This window comes from Moschus berezovskii, chromosome 20, assembly GCF_049115385.1.
Source record: "Moschus berezovskii isolate FMDL1 chromosome 20, NW_MosBer_1.0, whole genome shotgun sequence".
Classification (NCBI taxonomy): domain Eukaryota; kingdom Metazoa; phylum Chordata; class Mammalia; order Artiodactyla; family Moschidae; genus Moschus; species Moschus berezovskii.
Genome location: NC_142479.1, coordinates 56,286,880 through 56,303,925, shown reverse-complemented (window position 1 = coordinate 56,303,925; position 17,046 = coordinate 56,286,880). Strand labels below are relative to the sequence as shown.

At 40.3% G+C, this 17,046-nt stretch overlaps 1 protein-coding gene and 1 pseudogene across 6 annotated transcripts in view; one reads left to right on the top strand and one right to left on the bottom strand.

Moving 5' to 3' along the window:
• Positions 1-17,046, top strand: part of GPATCH8 (G-patch domain containing 8) — a 105,366-nt gene that overhangs the window by 3,653 nt on the left and 84,667 nt on the right. The gene's annotated exons all lie outside the window — the stretch shown is intronic.
• Positions 11,795-16,110, bottom strand: LOC148774758 (kinesin-like protein KIF11 pseudogene; annotated as a pseudogene).

Sequence of the window (17,046 nt, the reverse complement as noted above, 5' to 3'; positions counted from 1 at the left end):
CAGAGGACTGGTGATTTTGAGTAGCTTCTCATTTCCTCTTGTTCTGAATGCATTCTGCTTGAGATTTCTAATGAAAAGGAGCTACAGTAAGAGATCAGTGAGTGATAAAGTAATGAAAAAAACAACTACCTTAAAGGTCATAATGAAAGTGTAAAGATTACCCAAGAACTTTCTGTAACGTATATAGTAATCACAGTGGTACACAGCAGTAAGCTGTATTACTTTTATGTAGTATATCTTTTTTTGTGTTTCATATGTGACAGCAGGATGTGACTTTCAGATAATTCTTAATTGAGACCATTGTCAGGAGGTTTACAGTTTTAAAATATTTAGGTCATAGAAGTATATTAATATATTTTCTCTGTGGGACTGTGTAATACAGTTGGCATTCTAATGCAGACATGACAGAGATCACACATGGGCAAATGTTCTAACCTCTGTTTCCTATCATCTGAAAGATACCACTAGCTGTGAAAATCATTGTCAGCTTTGCTTGGGATATTGAAACTTACGCAAAATCATTACTGTTTCGATTCCCATACACATGATAATAGGTGGAAAGGACTGGAATCAAGGCTGTACAAGCTTCAGTATACTCACCATGAATTGGTATGGTTATTAGCAAATGCACAATAACTGGTTAGTATATTCTCAAGGGATTAAGAGTGACCAAAGTAAGGTCAACATAAAGGAAGTCTCCCTGCTTGTGATTTGAAGGGTACAGGGTGTATATTTAAGGCAAAAGGCATTTAAAAACATGAGACATATTAAGAAATAACATCAGAGAGAAGGACATTTATTATAACCTGCCTTGAAGGGAGGATGGGGTTGGCAAGAACTGTGATCATAGGGCCTCACTTGATGGCAGCCTTACTTAGTTCATTTTAAAGTAGGTATGGAAGACCAAGAAGAAAGAGATGTAGGTAAATATATCATTAGGCTGAGTGCCAGTAAAGTTATGGAAAAATAAGCGTTCCTGTTGTAGTCCTTCCTTTTATTCTGTATGTGTCACAAAATTCTCATTGAAGTACTGCGAGAGATTCTTTTATCCCATTTTCTCAGGTCTATTTATAAGTTAAATAGTCAGAACGAACATTTGTGACTTAAAAAAATTTTAAAAGCATATATAACTGGCTAGCTCGATTGTGCTGCTTCATCGCTGGGATAATTTCCATATAAATTCAATCTATTTGGATAACATGATAAAAGGAATAAAGGACGGTTTGTTTTCTTGATGTGGTCAAGATTACCATTTTCGGAAAAAAAGCAAAAGTTCATGAAATCTTGAACCCCTCATCTTTGCTCTTGTGACTTAATAAGTTTCTAGTATTTTATTAATGAAAATGAATTCCAGCTTGAGGTAGACATCCAGTTCTTGAATTCTGTTAAAATTCCTTCCTTGAAACTACTTGATACTTGTATGTCTGGCATTCTCTCTTTTCATATTAGCATTGCCATTTAGTATTAAGTGAAAGCTGACTCATGGCAGTTACTAAAGGCATTACAAATGACCACCACAAATACTGAAAGAAGGCATTGATTTGATATTGCAGTGAATACCAGAAGATGTTGTAATGATTTTCCAGTTATAAAAAATGAATTGTCCATTTAACTGTGGAAGTCTAACCAAATGTGCTTAATACATATTGTATTAATCAGTGCAAAAAATTAAATATGCCCAAGCTGAATGCACTGTATTGTTATGCCTATACAAAATGATTTCTTTGAGATTTAACATACGCTTAGTATTTTATATCTAATTTAGGAATGTATGGGGAAAAAAGTATAGCTTAAGTTACTTTGACATTGTATACAAGTTAATAGCACATAATGTTTTAGAAAGTGCTATAGTGAGTAAGAAATGAACATTCCGGCCCCAGAGTTTCCTGTTATTTGCCTGAATTCTTTTTACCAGCAATGTTAGAGTAAGGTAAATCTTGTGTTTTGTGTCACTGATGTGACCAAAAAGTTACCTTTGTAATATTACATGTACTCTTGTCTCATGAGTTTCCAATTACTTTTGTGATCCTTTCTAAAGCAATTACGTTGATTTCAAGGGGGGATTTCAATTGATGTCTCTGTTTATTAGAACTGGAATACAAAATAGCTCTTCAGGTTTAAAGTTGTTATAGAGAAAAGTCATTGATCATGTTTTGTATCTGACATTTTAAATAATGATTGTTGGAAAAGTTAGTATTCGTATCTCATGGTTCATTCGATATTATTTTTCCAGAGTTGGTAAGAGAGAGAGGCTTAATTTTTCACCCTTTTTATAGGCAGTACTGATAAAATCAATAAATTAATTTGATACTTTAGGTCTTGACTATAGAAGAAACTAAAGCTGATGCTTGTGGATTTTATGCTGTAGTGTCAATAACTTATCTTGTTGCTATGAGTAAAATTATGGAGTATAAAAGGGACAAAAGTAGTTGAAAGTCTAATTAATATTACTTTAGGGATTCATCTGCACAAGAGATACAAAAAGGTATATTTACTTCAGAAATTTTTTTAGAATTTAAGTTAATTTTTTGAAACATTGTTAAAACAGTATTTGAAGTGTTTGTTTTAAGAATAGTATGTATGATTATGTCTTTGGGGGAGTTGATTAAGAATTGGTGTTTTTCAGGGAGCTATTGTTACAGCTGGAGAGATACCAAAAGTAAAAACGGTACATATTATACACAAGACTAACATGATTATCAGATAAATAGTATTGCAGTAAATAATTGCAAAACCCTAAGGGAGAAAGAGAACCCTTAAAGTGGGATGATTAAGTGTGCCTTTATGAAACATTTAAACTGGGTCTTGAAAGATGGGTTTGCGTCCTTGCAAAGGAAAGGATTGGGAGGCATTCAGCTGGAGAAAATAGCCAGGGTAAAAATGTAGAGGTGAAACTAGCAGAATTGGTTGTGGAGTTTTTTGGTTTGTTTGTGTTTTTTTAGGACAATGAATAAACCATTGGAAATGGGAAAAGGAAAAGCTAGGGCTAGCGCACAGAGTCGGACATGACTGAAGTGACTTAGCAGCAGCAGCTGCAGGGCTACAAAAGTTTTATTTTAATGCTGTTAGCAGCATGTACTAGCTATTTAAGGTGTTAAGCAGGGGAATAGATGTAGGAAGATTGCTTTAGATACAGTTGTGTTATATGTGCTACACATACAGTTAAAGCTGTGATGACCAGTCTCCATTAACCAGAATTAATGTGAATGGGGGCAAGGGAGTAGAGTATAAGGTGTATACAAGGGAATGATTATAATAGTGGGCTATGTGATTTTAAGCTTGGCAGAGAGACAAATAAGGACTTTGAGGGTAAAGGGTAGAGAAAGTTGGATCAATGGGTCATAGATTCTGATGAGGCTGAAGGATTCTGGGAGTGGAGATTCTAGAGGAATTGAGTTGGAAAGACAGAAGGTTGTGGCTAGAGAGCACAGTGTTTGAAATAGAGATAATGGAGGAGTTGAAATCGTAATGACCATGAGAGTGAAATGGCTATGGTAGAATGGAGGTCAGGATCATTTTAGGAAAGGAAGTTAGGAAACTGAGGCACCAGGATGTTGTAAAATCATCTAACCTGGATATTCAGTTCAGTTCAGTTCAGTTGCTCAGTCGTGTCCGACTCTCCGCGACCCCATGAATCACAGCACGCCAGGCCTCCCTGTCCATCACCAACTCCCGGAGCTCACTCAGACTCAAGTCCACAGAGTCGGTGATGCCATCCAACCATCTCATCCTCGGTCGTCCCCTTCTCCTCCCGCCCCCAACCCTTCCCAGCATCAGAGTCTTTTCCAGTGAGTCAACTCATCGCATGAGTATTGCAGTCTCAGCTTTAGCATCAGTCCTTCCAATGAACACCCAGGATCGATCTCCCTTAGAATGGACTGGTTGGATCTCCTTGCGGTACAAGGAACTCTCAAGAGTCTTCTCCAACACCACAGTTCAAAAGCATCAATTCTTCGGCGATCAGCTTTATTCACAGTCCAACTCTCACATCCATACATGACCACGGGAAAAACCATAGCCTTGACTAGACGGACCTTTGTTGGCAAAGTACTGTCTCTGCTTTTTAATATATTATCAAGGTTGGTCATAACTTTCCTTCCAAGGAGTAAGCGTCTTTTAATTTCATGGCTGCAATCAGCATCTGCAGTGATTTTGGAGCCCAGAAAAATAAAGTCTGACACTGTTTCCACTGTTTTTCCATCTATTTCCCATGAAGTGATGGGACCAGATGCCATGATCTTTGTTTTCTGAATGTTGAGCTTCAAGCCAACCTTTTCACTCTCCTCTTTCACTTTCATCAAGAGGCTTTTGAGTTCCTCTTCACTTTCTGCCGTAAGGATAGTGTCATCAGCATATCTGAGATTATTGATATTTCTTCCAGCAATCTTGATTCCAGCTTGAATGGTAATATTGTGTAGTTGCATACTGTCATGACAGTTTAATAACTGCCCTTGTATACATACGGTCTTGTCTAATTCTCCCAGTAACTCAGCAAGGTAAATAGAGTAGGTAGTAAGTCTTTTATAGATAAGGAAACTTGTCCAGTACAGACCTGAGTTTTGAACATTAATCTTCTGATTTCTTTTTTAGCGTTCTTTCTGCTGTGACTTATAGATTGGCCTCTTTGAGGTGATGAGTGTTGGTATTGTCTACATTATGCAAAGCATTGTTTCTCTTTAATACTTGGCAGCATTTTCTACCAGTTAACTAACTGGTAGGAAATAGTTGGTATGCTTATCATTAATTTCCCGCCCCCCCCCAGGAATATCTCACCTTTGTAAGCTTAATTGGTCATTTATGACTTCTTGCCTGCCTTTTTGCCGTTTGTAGGTCTACCAGAAATTCCGTTACATTTCCCAATCATTTATTGCGTTCCTGTTTGTTGGCATGGCATCATAAAATATAAAAAAGGATAAGAAAAGGTTTTTAAAAATCAGTCTATTTTTTTCATTTATTCCAGTAGAAGAGTAGATGGCAGAGAAGAGTGGTACTGGATACTGTCAAGATGTCAAAACGTATCCGTGACCATTATAGCATCAGAAGTTGACTGCTGTGGAATCTAGTGATGAAACTATCAGCTACTGTTTGTTGAATAGTATTAAATGACAGGCTTTGTGCCAAGGCATTTTGGAGATATTTATCTAAGTAACCATCCAAGCGAGGTGGTAGTATCCTTCACTTTACAGAAGAGAAAACAGAAATTGAGGCCACACAATAAACTCAGATTTGAACCTTGTTCTTTCCTAAAATATGACTTTTCCTGTCGTTCCTGATTATTTCAAGAATAAAATCCAAATGCACTAGCTTGGCTTTTGAGACTGTTAAGCATCTGGTGCCATTGTAACAGATGTAATTCTTTTCTTGCCCTGTCATTGTCTTGCCATCCTGTAGTTTCTGTTTTTATCTGGACCTGCTAGGCTTTTCTGTTTTTGTTTTTGCATATGCTCCTACCTGTCTGGAATTCTTACCACTCATTCATCAAGACTCAATTTGTTGTGTCTCTGACGTCTTCCCTAGGCAGTTAGTTGCTTATTTTCTTTGGTCATGTTTCCGTAACAGCACTTTTATTAGTAATAGTAGCAGCTAACAGTACAGAGTGCTCTCTGTTGGGCACTATGTTATGCTTATTATCTCATACAATCTCCCAGTTAGGTAGGTTCTATTTTTATCTCCATTTTTCAAATGAAAAACTTACCCACTTCACACAGCTAGTGAGTCAGAGAGATAGCTTTCAAGTAGTTTGGACCAGTCTTATCCTTTAACCACTGTGTTGTTTTTATCTCTCCTACTGTATACTTTATGATACTTATTATTTTATATTATAATACTTATAATTTATTTCATCTCCCTGGATGTAGAACTCCTTGAATGCAGATTCTTTTTTGTTTTATCCATTTTTCTAGAATTGGTTCAGGGTCTGGCACCTACAAGTTGCTCAGATATTTGAATTAATGGTTCAGTAGAGGCACATATGTAGGAAGGAAAGACTACGTAGAGTCTGAGGATTATGTCCAACTTGGGGGATCAACTTCCTACTGTGCTGTGGATTATCTAGGTTGAACTGTTAGTTCTGTGATATCCTATAAAGCCAATTGAAGTTCAGTCTGTAATTTTGTATATTTAAGAAGATATTAGAGATTATTTGGCAAATAAAACCAGAGAAGAGAAAAAAAAAGCCAATTAAAGGATATTTCAGGAATGGAGGTTGTCTTATGGGGAGATGTAATCTCACTTTATTTTATATTGTATATATTAATTACAGCAATCTTAGTTGTGAGTTTTCTTTTGTGTGACATATTGTATATACACATTGTTTCTCTGTGGACTACTGCAGAATTTTTGTCACACATCTGCTGCTGCTACTGCTGCGTCATTTCAGTCGTGTCCGACTCTGTGTGACCCCATAGACAGAAGCCCACCAGGGTCCCCCATCCCTGGGATTCTCCAGGCAATCTAAATAGACATTTAGTGTACCAGCAAGTGGTAAAAGAAATAATAAGCATTGATGTGAATCCGACAGGACTTCTTAACTACTGTCTCCGTATCTTTTTGAACGCCTCAGAAATTGTTTCCTGATTTTGCCTGCATTTCTGTAAAAGGTCGGTTTCTCCTGTGGGGTTTTTAAAAGTTACTAATTTTTCAGTGTAGGGAATTTTTGGAAACCAGTCCTTTCTTGGTCTAGTCCAATTATCCAGAAAATTTGATACGTCAAACAGATGTACATGTATTTTTAGATGAGGGTGTGATGTGCTCATACCCTTGACTCAGTGTAGTGTGTTTTCAAGTTCTTAGGTACTTACTGAGATTGCTCAGCCAATTATCTCTCCTACCAAATTACATAGAATTAAATTTAGTAAGTGGATTTATTTTTCTGGGTCACTGACTGGCCTCAACAATGTCTTGAAATAATAATTTATTACTTTTTAAAAACTCTTTAAATCTCAAAACCTGTGTAGTGATACTGTAGTGTCATCATCTGGATTTGATAGCTGGGGAAACAGGCCTAAGCCCAGGGAGTGGTTTGGTAATCTGCCTAAGGTTATAGATGGCTCAGCGGGTAAAGAATCTGCCTGCAATGCAGGAGACAGAAGAGACACGAGTCCAATCCCTGAGTTGGGAAGATCCCCTGGAGGAGGAAAATGGCAACTCTTCCCAGTATTCTTGCCTGAAAAAGCCCATGAATAGAGGAGCCTGGTGGGCTACAGCCCAGGGTCCCATAATTGGACACAACTGAGTGACTAAGCGTGCACACACACACGAGCTAGCAGACGGTAATGATTTGATTTCTGGTGTCTCTGACTTCAGAGATCTTTGGCTTTACAGTAATGTGCTGAAAGTCATTGGAAATCAGACTGTATAATGATGAAAACAATAGTGAAGAACTTGGGTTTTTGAGGAGTTGACCACAGTGGTGTTTCTAAATTTAAATATAATTTTATTATACTAATAACATCAGTAATCCCCCAGGATGTTCATTTCTTTATTTTTATGGCCAAGCCATGTAGGTTGTGGGATCTTAGTTCCCCGACCAGTGATTAAACCTGGACTCTCAGCAGTGAAAGCTCAGAGTCCTGACCACTGGACCACTAAGGGATTCCCTGAATGTCCATTACTTTTTGGATATATTTTTCATCCTGAGATGTTTTATTTCTGATTTGAGACCATACTAGAATTAGTTTATTTGGCAGGGGTAAGGGAGAGGGAGACAGAGATGAATTCTCATTATTTGTTGTCAGAGGAGGATGGGTTTTGTTCATAGGTGAAATATGAAGCTGTTCTGTATGGCTCTATACACTAAACAAAACCATTTTTAATCCATGGCAGGTGAAGTCAACATCATTATATGTTTTAAATTTAGAAAGTCCAAATTATAAACAGGTATATTATTTGAGTTGTGAGTAGGGCTACGATTAATATATACACTTTGTGACTTTAGACAGTCTCAAAGGGGATGATGGTAAATACAGTAGAAAAGATAAGTTTTGATTGCAGAGATTTGGAGCTGAGACAGAAACATCTACAGCAGGTAGCTTAATAGCCAGAGCCAGGTGCTAAGATGGGTTTGCATGCTGCTGCTGCTAAGTCTCGTCAGTCGTGTCCGACTCTGTGTGACCCCATAGACGGCAGCCCTGCTATTTCCTTCTCCAGTGAATGAAAGTGAAAAGTGAAAGTGGAGTCGCTCAGTCGTGTCCGACTCTTAGCGACCCCATGGACTGTAGCCTACCAGGCTCCTCCTTCCATGGGATTCTCCAGGCAAGAGTACTGGGGGTTTGCATGAGTGATACAATAAAGCTGACAAAGATAAAACTTTAAACTTGGCTCATACCTAGTCTAGATAGGAAAGCCACACAGGATTTAAATTTTCAGTCTGTATAATCCTCCTGTTAATAATGGATTTGATTCAAATTGGAAACTTTGGATCTGCCAACTTTTACCATGAGTAATACTTTTCATAAAAAATTTTTTTTTAGAAATGGTATAAAATTTTAATAACTAAAGGAAGATAGAAGAGGGTCACCTCTTCAGGGTCTTAAATATTTTGTTTTGCCATTTGAAATTATGAGTTGTTGGTTGTGATCCTTAAAGAATAGTCCCACACTTTTCTTTATTTCTCATTTTCCGTATTAATTACCATATAGTTAATTACTGGAAAAGCTGTGGGATCATGTAGATTCCAAAATCAGCACTGGTTAGCAAATAACAAGATTCATTTATATGGTTAAATTTAGGGCAACCTTTGTCTCTATTTATATTGAAATGATCACTGCAGCTAAATTTGTAATAGAAAATTTCCACATTTGTCCTGTGCTTGGAAGCAGAATCCTTGGCCTGTAAGGAACTAAAGCTACCATGTACTTCAGTAATATGCAGGTCAGTCAAGTTCTATTCATTTGTAGTTAAGACCTACCCCAAGTTGACCCTTTTTTGAGAGAAGAGACAGTTAAAAGAAAGTCAGCTAGCTGTATGTATACGTGGGTATGCATGTAAAAATCTTTGACACATTGTGTGTGTCTGATCATTTTGAACTTATATTTCTGATCAGCATAAATGAAAAGCTATATTTCACTCTAAAAGCAGGTAATATTTAGAAAGGAAGAATTGATTTGGACAATGGAATAACTGTTCAAAGCAGTGATCATTGAAATCAAATTTTAAGAATGCCTTAATAATCACAAGATCTGTGAATTTTCACCAGAATGACTGTATGTTTAGTTTATACCTCTTGTCCAGGGGTAATTACAGTTAGCACACCCTCTTCCTCTCAGTATGCCCTGGTTTGTATGATACAGTCATCCTAGCTCTAGTGGGATTTCAGAGATCTAAATACGGTTTTGAAAGCAGGGTAAAGCAGAAAAAATTACTTCTCTTCAAATCCCTGTTGAGGCCATCAGATAATCAGATGCCTTGCTGATTATTTTTGGAAAGAAGAATCTTACTAAATTCAGCAGAATGACTTGAAAAAAATTTTTTGTGGGGGAGAAAGGCAAGAAATACTATCATCATCATCACTGTTACTGCTACTATAGTTTGTGCCCTGGGAGTTTGAAATCACTTTTTATATTCCATCCTTCTTCATTTTGCTTTTCTAGTACAATATTCCGAAGGGACAGAAGGATTCAGAGTGAAAAGTTAAACTACTTCTTCTCAAAGACAACCACTGTTTAATAATTATACGTGGATTCTTTCAGAGTTACTTAATATATACAAGCAGTCTCCATTCTACCTTTCCAAAGGTACATTTTTTAGCTCTTTGATTTTTTTCTCATAATATGTTTTCAATAATGCTACTGCTAAGTCGCTTCAGTCGTGTCCGACTCTGTGCGACCCCATAGATGGCAGCCCACCAGGCTCCCCTGTCCCTGGGATTCTCCAGGCAAGAACACTGGAGTGGGTTGCCATTTCCTTCTCCAATAATAATAACTAAATGGTTTTTGTTTTTGATTTTTAACTAATGTTAGACTTCCAGACTAGTCCCCAAAATAGAGGGTTTTGGTGTACTACTCACTCAAGGTCTTCTGCTACAATATTTGTATAATAACCATAATTATCAAGACTAGGAAATTATCATTGGTAAGATAATATTAATTAAATCATAGACCTTATTTGAATTTTACCAGGTTTTCCACTGATGTCCTTTTTCTGTTCCAGGATCCCATCCCGGTTTCCACACTGTTTACATTTAGCTGTTTCTTGGTTGTCTTCTCTCATCTGTAATACATCCTCAGTCTTTCCATGTCTTTCATGATAGCTAAATTTTTAAAAATTTATTGGAATATAGTTGATTTACAGTGTTGTTGGTTTCAAATGTACAGCAAAGTGAGCCAGTTATATATATATATATGTATATATAGTCACTGTTATTTTTTTAGCTTCTTTTCCTATATAGGCCATTACAAGGTATTGAATAGAGTTCCCTATGCTGTACATCCATCCATCTATACAGCAGATTATTAGTTACATTTTATATATCGATAACTAAGTTTTGACTATTTCTGCCTTCTATAGAGAATATTATTTCAGAATTATGGAGGCAAGGTTATTGTTTTTTTAATCTTTGGGTTTTGTATAGTAGAATACAGTGGCAGAAATATGGGACTAAAAATCAGAAGCCTTTGTGAATTTGTGACAATCTCTGTATCAGTTTGTTTATTTTAGCACAGGTCCGTGATTATTTCCTGGGTCTGCGACCCACATCTAATCTGGTCAAGTAACCGTAAACACTGCCAAAACGCCCAGAGAACACCTACGGAAGCAGACGGTCACTGAACGTGAGAGGAGTCGGGTAGGGTCGCCTGCAGGGAGTTGTAGGCTGAGGGCAGTGGGTGTTTGTGCAACCTCCTTGAGAGGCCTGCGGGATGCTGCTGTCACATATATTGAGCCTGCAATAGGTACTGCAGGACCGTCGTCGGAAAAGGCAAATCTGACCTTGCTTTCTTGCTTGGAATCATTTGGCGAGGATGAGTTCTCATCACTCAAAGGATAAATTCATAGTCCCAAGGCTATGGTTTTTCCAGTGGTCATGTATGGATGTGGGAGTTGGACTGTGAAGAAAGCTGAGTACCGAAGAATTGATGCTTTTGAACTGTGGTGTTGGAGAAGACTCTTGAGAGTCCCTTGGACTGCAAGGAGATCCAACCAGTCCATTCTAAAGGAGATCGGTCCTGGGTGTTCATTGGAAGGACTGATGCTAAAGCTGAAGCTCCAATACTTTGGCCACCTCATGCGACGAGTTGACTCACTGGAAAAGGCTCTGATGCTGGGAGGGATTGAGGGCGGGAGGAGAAGGGGACGACAGAGAATGAGATGGCTGGATGGCATCACTGACTCGATGGACATGAGTTTGAATGAACTCCGGGAGTTGGTGATGGACAGGGAGGCCCGGCATGCTGTGATTCATGGAGTCGCAAAGAGTCGGACACGACTGAGCAACTGAACTGAAAGTAACATTCAGTGTCTTTTTCATCACGATTTAGTACCCATGGCAGCCTTAACGTTTCCTAATTATTCTTCAAGACGATTCTGGACGCTTCCTCCGAGAAACTGGCTTGCTTTGGACCTCTCTTTTCTGTGCTTCCGCAGCACTATCTTACAATTCTCTTAATATCATTTACAGTCATGACTAGGTTTCCTGAGTGCTTACATGGTCGTTCTAGCCTAAACTGTTTACCCTCACCAGCTCATTAATTTTCACACAACTGTCTGAGACAGTTCCTTTCTGTCCCATTCTTCAGATGAGGAAACTCTGGGCTAGAAACGTTTGTTCACTACTCAGGGACAGTCTCCCACTACACTACTACAGGCTGGCACCGAAGGACCAGCATTTGTTTTTCCGAGGGCCACGCCCTGGGGCGGGGTTTGGTGACGACACTGCGTCCCATGGTGCTTTGTGCACCAGCGCTACCATTGGCCTGGCCAGTCGGCTCCTTTTTAAAAGTGAGGCGCCAAGTGGTTGCTCGGTTTCCTGGGCTTGGGACGGAGCCCAGGCCAGCGACTGGAAGGCCCGGGCCAGCGCGGGACAGACGCCCCGGCCCCCGGGCGACAGTGACCCCCTCGGGCATGCCAGCACTTGGCAGGGTTGGAGGGCACCCCGGTCTGCGCCCGGCCGCCAAGCAGCTCCACGCCCTACGGCGCCCGAGTCGGTGACCCGGCCCCGCCCCCGCCAGGGGACAGCCACAGCGTCGGATCTGAACCCACCCGCGAAGAAGAAAGACGAAAAGGGGAAGAACATCCAGGTGGTGGCGAGACGCAGGCAGGGCGAGCTTGCAGGGTTCCGAGTCCTGGGCTTTGCTGCCGGGCTCTTTCCTGCGCGGTCCGAGGAGAGGGATTTTGTTTGCAATTTTCTGAAGGAACTAGACCTTCCTGTTTCATAGTTTACTGCGTTAATCAATTCCTGAAGTACAGTTTTACTTTCTGCTGCTAACGACTGTTCTTTCAACATCCTATTATACATCTGAGAAACAAGTGTAGACACATTTTGTGGAATTGATGTGAGCTCCAAGTGCTGCTGCAGTAATAGTGTCTAATGCAGAAACACTGGACGTCAGGCAGGGTAGCAAACAAGGTCTTGTGAACTTCTAGCATGGCCTTTTGTTTCGTGCTGCCGTCCTTAATTAATTCTTCCATATTATTAAACAGACTATTCAAGTTTTTGCCAAAAACATCTTGAGCTTCTGCGTTATGCTGATCAACTGTCTTCATATGATCCAGTTTAGAATGGAGACCAAATACATCTTTTGTAGTTTCTGCTTCATTGACTATGCCAAAGCCTTTGACTGTGTGGATCACAACAAACTGTGGAAAATTCTGAAAGAGATGGGAATACCAGACCACCTGACCTGCCTCTTGAGAAACCTGTATGCAGGTCAGGAAGCAACAGTTAGAACTGGACATGGAACAATGGACTGGTTCCAAATAGGAAAAGGAGTACGTCAAGGTTGTATATTGTCACCCTGCTTATTTAACTTATATGCAGAGTACATCATGAGGAACGCTGGGCTGGAAGAAGCACAAGCTGGAATCAAGATTGCCAGGAGAAATATCAATAACCTCAGATATGCAGGTGACACCACCCTTATGGCAGATAGTGAAGAGGAACTAAAAAGCCTCTTGATGAAGGTGAAAGAGGAAAGTGAAAAAGTTGGCTTGAAGCTCAACATTCAGAAAACTAAAATCATGGCATCTGGTCCCATCACTTCATGGGAAATAGATGGGGAAACAGTGGAAACAGTGTCAGACTTTACTTTTTTGGGCTCCAAAATCACTGTGGATGCTGATTGCAGCCATGAAATTAAAAGATGCTTACTCTTATGTGAATCGTGAACTTCCAGATGTTCAAGCAAGTTTTAGAAAAGGCAGAGGCACCAGAGATCAAATTGCCAACATCCGCTGGATCATGGAGAAAGCAAGAGAGTTCCAGAGATACATCTATTTCTGCTTCATTGACTATGCCAAGGTCTTTGACTGTGTGGATCACAATAAACTGTGGAACATTCTGAAAGAGATGGGAATACCAGACCACCTGACCTGCCTCTTGAGAAACCTGTATACAGGTCAGAAAGCAACAGTTAGTACTGGACATGGAACAACAGACTGGTTCCAAATAGGAAAAGGAGTACGCCAAGGTTGTATATTGTCACCCTGCTTATTTAACTTATATGCAGAGTACATCATGAGGAACGCTGGGCTGGAAGACGCACAAGCTGGACTCAAGATTGCTGGGAGAAATATCAATAACCTCAGATATGCAGATGACACCACCCTTATGGCAGAAAGTGAAGAGGAACTCAAAGGCCTCTTGATGAAAGTGAAAGAGAAGAGTGAAAAGGTTGGCTTGAAGCTCAACATTCAGAAAACAAAGATCATGGCATCTGGTCCCATCACTTCATGGGAAATAGATGGGGAAACAGTGGAAACCGTGTCAGACTTTTTTTTTGGGGCTCCAAAATCACTGCGGATGCTGATTGCAGCCATGAAATTAAAAGACGTTTACTCCTTGGAAGGAAAGTTATGACCAGCCTAGAGAGCATATTAAAAAGCAGAGACATTACTTTGCCAACCAAGGTCCGTCTAGTCAAGGCTATGGTTTTTCCCGTGGTCATGTATGGATGTGAGAGTTGGACTGTGAAGAAAGCTGATCGCCGAAGAATTGATGCTTTTGAACTGTGGTGTTGGAGAAGACTCTTGAGAGTCCCTTGGACTGCAAGGAGATCCAACCAGTCCATTCTAGAGGAGATCAATCCTGGGTGTTCATTGGAAGGACTGATGCTAAAGCTGAAGCTCCAATACTTTGGCCACCTCATGCGACGAGTTGACTCACTGGAAAAGACTCTGATGCTGGGAGGGATTAGGGGCAGGAGGAGAAGAGGACGACATGAGATGGGTGGATGGCATCGCTGACTCAATGGAGGTGAGTTTGAATGAACTCCGGGAGTTGGTGATGGACAGGGAGGCCTGGTGTGCTGTGATTCATGGAGTCGCAAAGAGTCGGACACGACTGAGCGACTGAACTGAACAACTGTGTTAAGCAACCTGTTGGCAGCATCATGAAGTCTCTCCTCAGTACTTTCCAAAGCCGAGGTGATATATTCTTCTTCAACAAGCTGTAATTTAATTTCCTGCAAATGTCTTTGAGTGGTTTCAAGTTCCTGTGTCTTACTTTGCAGGTCAGATTTGCACTGGTTAAGTTCATTTTTACTATCCATAAACAATTCTGTAACCCTTTTTAGCTCTTCCTCAACAGCAGCAATTTTTTCAACCAGTTCTACAATTTCTTCCTCTTGAGCAGTTAGTTTTCCACTCATAGCTCTAGAATTTTCTTTTTTCACAAGTTGCCGCAAGATCCCGTTTCAGACGCTCTATCTCTTCTGTATATTCCTTAATCAGAGCTTTCTTGGTGAGTTTCTGGTTAACCTCAGGCTTATTGAGTATGTTCTTTGCTCTATGAGCATATTCCAATGTCCTCAGAGTTTCCTTCAGGTTGAGAGATGCAGGAGAAACTGTTGCAATGATAGATGTTCTTGTATGTACCCCAAGAGAGTCCTGGAGGATTCTAGTCAGTTTAGATTCTCGATAAGGAATTTGGGCTTCCCTTGTGGCTCAGCTGGTAAAAAAGCTGCCCACAATGCAGGAGACCTGGGTTCGATTCCTGGGTTGGGAAGATCCCCTGGAGAAGGGAAAGGCTACCCACTCCAGTATCCTAGCCTGGAGAATTCCACGGACTGTATAGTCCCTGGGGTCACAAAGAGTCGGACATGACTGAGTGACTTTCACTTCACAAGGAACATGAGGTATTTTTTCTACAAGAGCAGTAATAACCCTTCCCAGAGTCAACAGGGACTGATTGATATTTCCAGCTTCCTGAGCTCTCTTGTCAACTGCTCCAGAGCAGCCAATGTTCTCACTGCCTGCAAGATCAACCAAGTTCAGCTTTCCTATTTTAACAAGCTCCTCTCTGATTATCAACTGTAGTTTCTTTCATATGTATTGTAACAGAGAAAACTGAGTAGGCATTCTTCAAAGTTGCTCTTGCTGTCCTTTTTGCTGCCCCATTCTCCAAAATTTGATAGACTTCATCCTTGTTGGGTACTGTTAATTTCTTCTAAACCTGATTGTCACTCCCCTCTTTTTATGGGGATCATCAAACATCTGCAGTCTCTCAGAAACATCAGAAGACGGATTAAGGAGATCAAAGAGCTCTTCATTATGGATTTCCAATAGCGACACTTTCACTGAAAATTCAGTACCATTATCAGTAAGTTTCTCAAAAATCTGATGAAGAGTACTTGGAATTATACCACCCAAATATCCTCCTCCCAAGTACTCTTCATTAGGGGACTTTTCACCCTCCATTGTAAAGCTTTTTCCATTGCGGGTTTGGCCATATGCAAAAATAGTGCAATTATAGCCCATAATAACTTCATCCAGAATTGGACAAACAACACTTCCTCCAGTTTGAACACTAACTTCCTTTCGCACATGATCACATTCTGCTATCGAATGGGCGTTAGCTTTCTGCTCTGCCAAATTAAATGGTCTGCATCTCACCACCACCTGGACGCTTACCCCTCCTTCATCCCCCCTCCCCGCAGATGAACCCGGTTGAATGGCCATGACTATCCCCCGAGAAGGCCGGGCCACGGACCCGGGCGCTGTGGGGCACGGAGCGGCCCAGCGCCCGGCGTGGACTTGGGCGCCCCCGCCCCCGCCGGGCGCCGGCTTGCCGGCGGAAATCGCCATCGCCCAGGAACCGCGACCGACCGCGGCGTCCGCCCCGAACCAGCCGGAGTCCCTGTCCCAAGCCCAGGAAACCCTCTTCATCAGTTTATGTATCAGTTCTCTTGTTTGTAAAATAGAGATGATTTTAAAAAATCCCCTAAATTCAACTGGTTCCCAGGTCCTGTATTGAGTATATCGTGAGCTTATTAGGGTAAGGTTTCTAAAAGATTTTATAAAGCTAAAGAAAGCTATATATGTCTGTGTGTGGGGAATGGTATTGATCCTTCCCAAAACTTTTAAAAATAAACCTTTTATTTTAGAACAGTTTTAGATTTACAGAAAGTTTGTTAAGGTTTTTTTATACACCACACGTCTCATATACTCTGTTTCCCCCCTTATTAACATCTTACATTAGTAGGGCACATTTGTTTCTGCATTAATGAATGTCTCTAATCGCCGTGACCATCATGATGAATTTTGCCTTGTGCCTTGACTCCTGCCATTTCCCTTGAGATTAATACTGTGATTGTTTTCCCTGGCATTTTCCTGATATGCCTTTACTGATCCATTTTCTGTGAACCTTTTGTAGTTTCATGTGTCAGATGTTACCAGCTTCTAGTTGGATATTGCCTTGGTATCCAATCTAAGTTTCTGTCAGCAGTATAGTTTCACCCATTTGTATAGAAAAATGTTAAGTTAATAAAGCAATTAAAAAGCAAAAAGCAGGAAAAAAAAACCCCACTAAAACAGAGGAAGTAGTACAAATGTAAAAGTGGATATTGTTAAAAGTTCAGGCTATATTGTAACAGGAAAAAGTGAAAGAAAGTGCTA